The 7831-nt window shown below is 32.7% G+C and overlaps 1 long non-coding RNA gene across 1 annotated transcript in view; it reads right to left on the bottom strand.

Moving 5' to 3' along the window:
• Nucleotides 1-375: 375 nt before the first annotated feature.
• The window catches only part of LOC309637984, a 75032-nt gene continuing 67576 nt past the window's right edge, over nt 376-7831 (bottom strand). The window contains exon 5 of the long non-coding RNA XR_014250917.1: nt 376-7396. This is a non-coding gene — a long non-coding RNA (uncharacterized lncRNA). The remainder of the gene's footprint in view (nt 7397-7831) is intronic.

Here is a 7831-nt window from a genome sequence, read left to right as displayed (position 1 = left end):
GCCATAATAATAGTGGCGACCTCCTAAGGTTGTTACAATGATTTAATGAGTTAATGCTTATAAAGAGCTTGTAACAGTGTCTGCCATGTAACAAGAACTTGGTCAATAATAGGTATAATTATTAGCTGTTATAGAGAATAACATCAGAGCCAAATATTGCTGCAAGAGTTTTCTGGTGATGCCAGGATCCTAACAGAAAAATAAGCAAGATGAGAGAGTAGGGAAATGGTTCAGGCATATTTTTTACAACACACTGTAATCTAGCATCCTCTTACCATCATTAAACTTCAAATTTTTTAAAAGTAGGGCTCCTTATTTACTTTATATCTCCAGTTCTTAACATATCGACTGGCACACCACTGGTAATAAGTGTGTGTGTGTGTGTGAGAGAGAGAGAAAGAGGGAGAGAGTGAGAAGGAAAAGAGATTCAGACATAAGTAGCACAGCGGGTGAAGAATAATCACTGCTGAGCCCTGTAGATTACAGTGAGAACACATTCAGCTGTCTCTGCCAGCAGACTTATTGGCTAGAATCTGTTCCTTATGACCTCATTCTGTTTGGTGGCCTGCTTATTTCTTGTTTGATCAAAAAATGGCCTCTATTAATGGCCTATGTGCTATTGATTGTCTTTCAGCATAAAAACTATTGAAAGAGAATTATCCTGTTCCACATTAATTTACAGAGAATACCTTGGAGTACATTTAATGCAAGCAATTGCTTTAAAAGAATTCAAAAACATTATAAAATTAATTCTTTTTATATGTAGTATTAGTCATTATTTAAACACTCAAACTTTAAAAATTTGTGTGATGCTTTCTAAATCTAAGAAATGAAAATCTGAGTATTCTAATCACATTTCAAGGTAGATTATGTGTATTAGATTCAACACTACCAATGTACATAAAAAAATAAATCAGTAGCTTTGCACAATTATATTATACACTGTAACTGCATTGAATATAAAAAAATAACAAAATTGCTTTAGGAGTCAGAGTTGGATATTTAATGGGCAGTTCATGAATTTTGAAAGTTCTTTCGTACATTGAATGTTGCTCTCCAAAGTATAGAAATTAGTACAATTAATAACTAGGGAAATTTGAATAATAGGGAAATTATATCCACACATTTTCTTGTTATATATTTTAAATGAAATAACACTTTCTCTAATTTTAAAACCTTCAACCACTAAGCTCAAAGAAGTACTCTACGCCATAACCGACTACTTCCACCCCCGCAAGCAAGAGTGTTACAGTTCTTCAGCCAAAGTTAACATTGCAAAAGAACTCCATTGCCTGCGATTTAATAATTTTCTTCATATAGCAAAAGAAAAAAATACAATAAAACAAAAACTTATAATCACAGGTGGTTTCCCAGTCTTCAATTTTCTTGGAATAAATAACATTTACTGGTTTTTAATGCTATGAGGGCACAACAGAATATAGCACATTTATTATTATAAAGTCAACAAAATATACATTTGAAAAGCAAATTTAATGCACTCTTTTGCCTTTGCAGAAAAGCAATTATGACTGTTTATTCTTTATTCACAAAAAGGCTGCTTCAAGACTTCAAAGTGTTATTTTTTTAAGCTGTTGGAAATTGTTTTCCATTTTCACCTGTATTATGAAAGTTTTGAATAAATCTGTTTTCAGCATCTTTACTGAGTGTGTTTCATCTTGAACGTCGTCTGCCAAGTTCACATGGAAATGCTAAGGTACAAAAGAAACCTAGTAATTCTGCATACTTTCATTCAAACTATTCCAGATTGAAAGTGATGTATAAAACCTTTAAAAGTGTAGCACAATATTCCCAAAAAAGCAATGAATAAATACTAATGCTCTCCTGATTAATTCTAGTTCTATTCAAACACCTTTTCAAAGCAAAAATAATATTAAAAATAAAAGTTTTAAATGTAAAGGTAAAGATAGCTTTGTTACACAGTGTATTAGTTAGGAATGATTTTTAGCTGCTCTAATGAAAATCCCACAGTGGCTTAAACCAATAGAAAAGTATCCCTTTTCCATGTGACAGTCTAAATATAAGTAACCTGAGACTGACATGGTGGTTTCATTGTGTTTCGGACTCAGGCTCTTTCTATTCTTCAGTCTGCCACCCTCAATGCATGTTTCATTTCCTTGTCTAAGATGGCTGCTCCAGACTCCATCCCTGCGTCGCGGCATCCGAAGGTGAGAAAGGCAGGGCGTGCATGTGGTAACTGCATTCCAGAGACTAGAGCTTCACCATATGGTTATTTCTTGGTGCTGCTGCTTCTCCGGCACATGTAGTCTTTATGCCGAGCGTCCAAGTGCCCAACAAAACACAGGGCTTCATTACTGAGGGACGAATGTGAAACTGGACATTTGGGGACAATTAGCTATCTCTGCCATAACATATTAAAAAATTATGAACCCAGAATATCTATTTTATCTAGCCTATGGAAAAAGAAATAAATTCGTAGTATTTTTATAGAAACAATTTCTACTGAACTTGAATGACAATTTTAGACTTAATGTCTGTATTCTCAGTATCTAAGCATTAGGCTTTTGACCTTCTCAAATATATATTCCATTCTCCAAGAACACTTTTCCACACTAACCTTGTTTTGAGTTTTGAATACATTGTTTTTTCTTCTAGTTTTACTTTCTTTCTATATGAGTGGAACATTAAGTACCCAATAATATAACAGCATAGATGGTAAAATTAGATGTTAATAATATCATACTGCTCTAGTTACACCCTACAATTCACTCTTATTTAAACACCACACTTGGTACATGACACAAGACTAGACCCATGCATTAAGCAATGTATGCAGAATTTTACTTCAGAGGGATATAGAAAACTCGGAGAAAACCAAAAATAATATAAAAAGGATGAAAAGGTTGGGAAATTGCCCCTTTAATGAAAGGTAAAAGAATTGGAAAGGTTTAGCAGTAAAGAGAGAAATGAATAGATGGTTTAATAACATTATTTACATCTATGAGGTGTCTTTTTTTTTTAATGAAAACCAAGTGACATTGGCTCTTGGTTTCAAATAAGAAAAGAATAGAAAGGAGTAAAATAAACTGAAACATACATAGACCAATGAATACCAAATTTTTCCTAGAGGTCATATAATTCAGTTAGGAGAACATAGACTTTAACACCAGAAAGACATGTAAAGGAATATACAAACCCAAAAGACTTCAAAATCTTTCGGTTGGGTAAAATGGCTACCCAGAGGAAGGTTTTATAGCAGATATACTGGTGCCTCATTGGATCTCTATGTTGGAAACAATTGCCAGGAAATCCTAGAGATGCTTTTGAAGTAGAAACACACTTCAAAGTTTAGAATCCTTTAGATTGTCTTATTAAAGGAAGAGAAATAGACTGAGAAAGGGAACTTTATTTTTTGATGAAAACTCTGATCAGATTTTTTATGAGATGTCTTTATAACATGGTGATAAATCAAGATGAAAATATTTTCTGGGGCTGAAGCTTTGAACATTTCTTGGATATGGCTAGAACATGGCAGATAACTTACTGCAAAGAAGTGACTACATCCATACTTTTGTCCTTACCCTAACTCATTTGTTGTTCATTTCTCAGTTTACACATGTCTCAATATACTTCTGGCCTAGACTATTAAGCAGAAATCACGAAGGCTACAGTTTTGCAGTCAGGCTTTGTTGGCTCCACTAACTTGCAGTGATACCTCAGGCTCCTTTAACCTTTCCATGTCTTAGTTTCCTCAGCTGTAAGTGGAGGTAAGAAAGCTAACCTACACAGACAGGTGTCAGATGGATCAAAGAAATCACTATTTTAAGGGCACATTTTAATGCTATGATTAATCTTTTGATTCCTATTGGTCATGGCAACCTGTGAAATATACCCACAATCTCCTTATACACCACTATTCAAAACACTCATTAGTTTACCAACACCTAAGATTTTGAAATGTTGAAAGATTGTGTGTAAATTAAAAGTCAAGCCCCCTCTGCAGTTCTGCAACTCTTCTATAAATTAATTTTGTGATTTACCATATTCTCATGTTTTCAGTAAAGGTCAAGTGTATATTATAAGATGATAAAAGTAGAATGCAAGACACTAATTTGTTCCTAATGATATACTTAATAAAATTATTGAACTTGCAACTTACTGTGCATCCAAAAAAAACCAACATGCATTCACACCCTCTCATAAATCAGTGGTTGAAACTGCAGGGGTGAGGATGTTAAAGGCTCATGTTTGGATGTAAGCGTTAACCTGCAGTGAGTATTTGGGGAACCAAACCCCAATAAAGATACTTAGTTTCAGCCCTTCAATGTGGTGAATTTCTAAAATGAGCAAATTTCTAACTTAATCCACACAACTGTGTCCCTTCTCCCAGTCTTCTATCTTTTGTCTTCCACCCCAACACAATACATATTATTTTCAGTAAGAAGTTAGATGGTTCATCATTATATTAAGCATGATGCCTAGCAGTTATTATATCCAAAGAAACATAAGCATGCTTAACATTTAATACTTACTCAATATATTTTCAAGGTGTTTTCAAAAGTCACTAATCTCACAAGTTTAAAGATTTCTGAGAGGCAGTAATACTTTAAATGTTTATTTGTATGATGTTAGTAATAAAGTTGTTAAATGCAGTTGTATTTCTACTTTCAGCCACGTCCAGCCATTTCCTCCTTTTTTAATCTTTTCATTTATCTTTGGTAGATAATTCAAGTACACGTTAGACTAAAACTTTCTTCAATAAATTTATATCAAAATGTATTTTAAATAAGTACAACCTTGCTTGGAAAATGTAGAATTACCATGTCAACTTCAAGGTTAATAAACTTTAAGTACAATCTTAAGCTAAACTTTATTCCTCCAGGGTCACCTGGATATTACGTATGACAATCTTTCATGTAAATAAACTGAATAGAAATCTTGGAACTGAAGCATCATATAAAATTTTAAGTGACTGCATCAAAACTGAAAGAGCTATTTTGCCAAAAAAAAATTATTCTCCTCATTTATGCATTTCTTTGAAAATACTGATATTATAATTGATATTATTAAATACTAAATATTGAAGGTATTTTCTGTTTTTTGTAGTAATGTGTAGAAGTATTCCCAAGTGTATTCACATCAAATTTCTACTAAAACAAGTGCTTGTTAAAGCAGGAATTGTTGAAACCAAATGTATAGTCAAAACATATTTTGACCAAAATGTTCTCAAACAAAAATGAACATATTTAAATAACATACATGTTTATAGGAAAACATTATTATTTAGAACATACTTGTCAATGTAGAGATAAGTCTAGCGCTCATATCTAACATGTGTTTTTCCATAAAGCATTTTAAGGACATGTCATCATCCACTAAAAAAAACGAAGGGACATTGAAATGTCAGAGTCCTGAAGCAGAAATCCCCTTCACCATCTCCCTTTTTCCATGGCTTCCTGACTGGAGGAATCACAATTTAGTCAAAGAGTACTGCTATCATTTTTAGAATCACAGTCTTAGAGCTGTAACCTACCTTAAGGAATGTCAGGTGTAAGTTTATCATTGTACGTAATTTTTTTTCAGGTTCATTGAGATATAATTGACATACAACTCTGTATATATTTATGGTGTACCGCACAATGACTTCATATACTTATATTGTGAAATGAATACCACAATAAGTTTAGCTAACATTCATCTCCTGATATAGTTACCAAAAAAACCCAAAAAACAAAAAAAATTTTTTTTTCCTTGTGACGAGAACTTTTAGGATCTACCCTCATAGCAACTTTTAACTATACCATACAGCAGTGTATACTGAGCTGATTGTTTTAGATGTAATGAAAGGAGATCGCAGGGAGATTAATTCAGAAGTAGATGATCCAGCTACGCACATTTCTCACTCCAATTTATTCTATTACCCCTTTATAGTTTGGTTATGCTCTCTTCATTTCCAAGATCAACTTTTTAAGTTTTCCTGGTCTAGGTTCAAAGTTCTGTTGTCAATGTCTAGAACATAGTGGAAGAATTTGTTTTCCTTAATTATTCCCATGACTGATATATTTTCATGATGGTGACATCACTTACACCATATGATGCAGTACCAACCCTAAACTGCCGTAACAATGAAAATTCAAATAAATACACAGGAAATTCCAATAAAACATCTCTCTTACTATACTTGTCATTATAACACAATAAAAGTTATAGAGTGATGTCAGGAAAGTTACAGGCACGTTCTGACTTATACTTAGTGAACAACTTTATTCTAACATATAACTTCGTTTGCTTTTAATATAAAAAAAGTGTCTCAAACTGTACTATCTCATCTTTCACAAATGTGATATAATTCAGTGTGCTACTGATGCTAGGAGATTTCCCATAAATTGGTTGATTCATTAATCAATATATAATCCATTCACAGTAAAAGAGAAACTATATTAAACTGTACTTCAGGAATGCTACTCTGAAATTTAAATACAAAATTAATTGTAGTTAGTTTAATGTTCACTGTTTGTTAGCATATATTTTAGTATCAATGCATAGGTCTCTGCTAACTGATGCATGGGGGTAGAGATCATTGTTTACTAGTGCAATACCAGCTCTGTCATTTCCTAGTCGTGTGTCATTGGATAAGTTTTTAACCTCTTTGAGACTGAATTTTAATAGCTGGCTTTTAGAAGCATCATAGATAATGTATGTAAAATGTAATATATGTAATTAATAAGCTTGCACCTGATGTTTCATAATGTTCCATAAATAGGCATTAAAAAATCAACATCATTAGTTTTAGTAATAACATAACCACACGAACAATACCCATTATCTGATGGGATCATTAACAATTAGAAAATATACAGGTAAAATGTAAAAACCGTGTAGAACATAAAAAAATGCTTCTGCACTCATAAATTTACATAATTAAAAGATTATTCAGACAAGAGGCTGAAATATTTCACAGTTCTCTACAAGTCAACTAATGATTTGTTTAGTTGAAGATATCTGTTTCCTGTTGTGTAAACCATTAGACACAACAACTGAAATGAAAAAGTAGAGAAACTGGATTTGTCCTCCAAGATGACCCATTTGTACTTTACTATAATATATATTGTACTTAAAAATATACTGACTCTTCATAACAACAAGAACATGGCCTTATTAGTCTAGAGTCCTCTTTTTCTAATTTATGATCATTTTTAAAATACATATCTGAATTCATTTTAGATCACAATGGCATTTATAACTTATGATATATAAAACTCATAAACTGCTTTTTCCTTTATAAGCTTTTAGGGTCCTCAGTTATTTTCAAGCATTAGTGTTCTCTCATTCAGATATTCTTAAGAGATATAGGGTTGCTGTCTGCCTATGTTGGACTACTTCCATAGACACTTTAGCAAGCTTTGGGTCCTCTTTTCTGAAAACCAAACAAAGAAAATAAATTAAACTGGTCATACAGCCAGTTCAAGAAGAAAATCAGAGGTTCACTCATTTACCCATTCATCTATCTGTGTTTTGACTCATTCACTGAAGATCAATAATGCATCTATCAACCCTCAAGGAGCTGGCATGAGAAATTGTTCTTTTCCTGTTCTTTAGGAAACCATCAGGGTACACCTCCTACCACCACCCAGCCTGAGTAAAGGAGGTTGTAAGGAAGCAGGGTTTTTAAATCCATAATTAAAATAACATACTTTTTATACAGAATCCTATCATATACTTCATGTTAGCAAGCATTGCTAAAAAAAAATTTGTATGAAAAGCATTCTAAAATTGATGTTCAAATTTAGCATTATTTCATTGAGGATCTCTCCATTCAAAGTTATATTTTTAAAAAGATCCAAGTTTCCTG

The sequence above is a fragment of the Balaenoptera physalus genome (genome assembly GCF_965194825.1).
Source record: "Balaenoptera physalus genome assembly, chromosome: 11".
In the NCBI taxonomy this organism is placed as follows: domain Eukaryota; kingdom Metazoa; phylum Chordata; class Mammalia; order Artiodactyla; family Balaenopteridae; genus Balaenoptera; species Balaenoptera physalus.
This window is presented reverse-complemented; position numbering and strand designations above follow the sequence as displayed.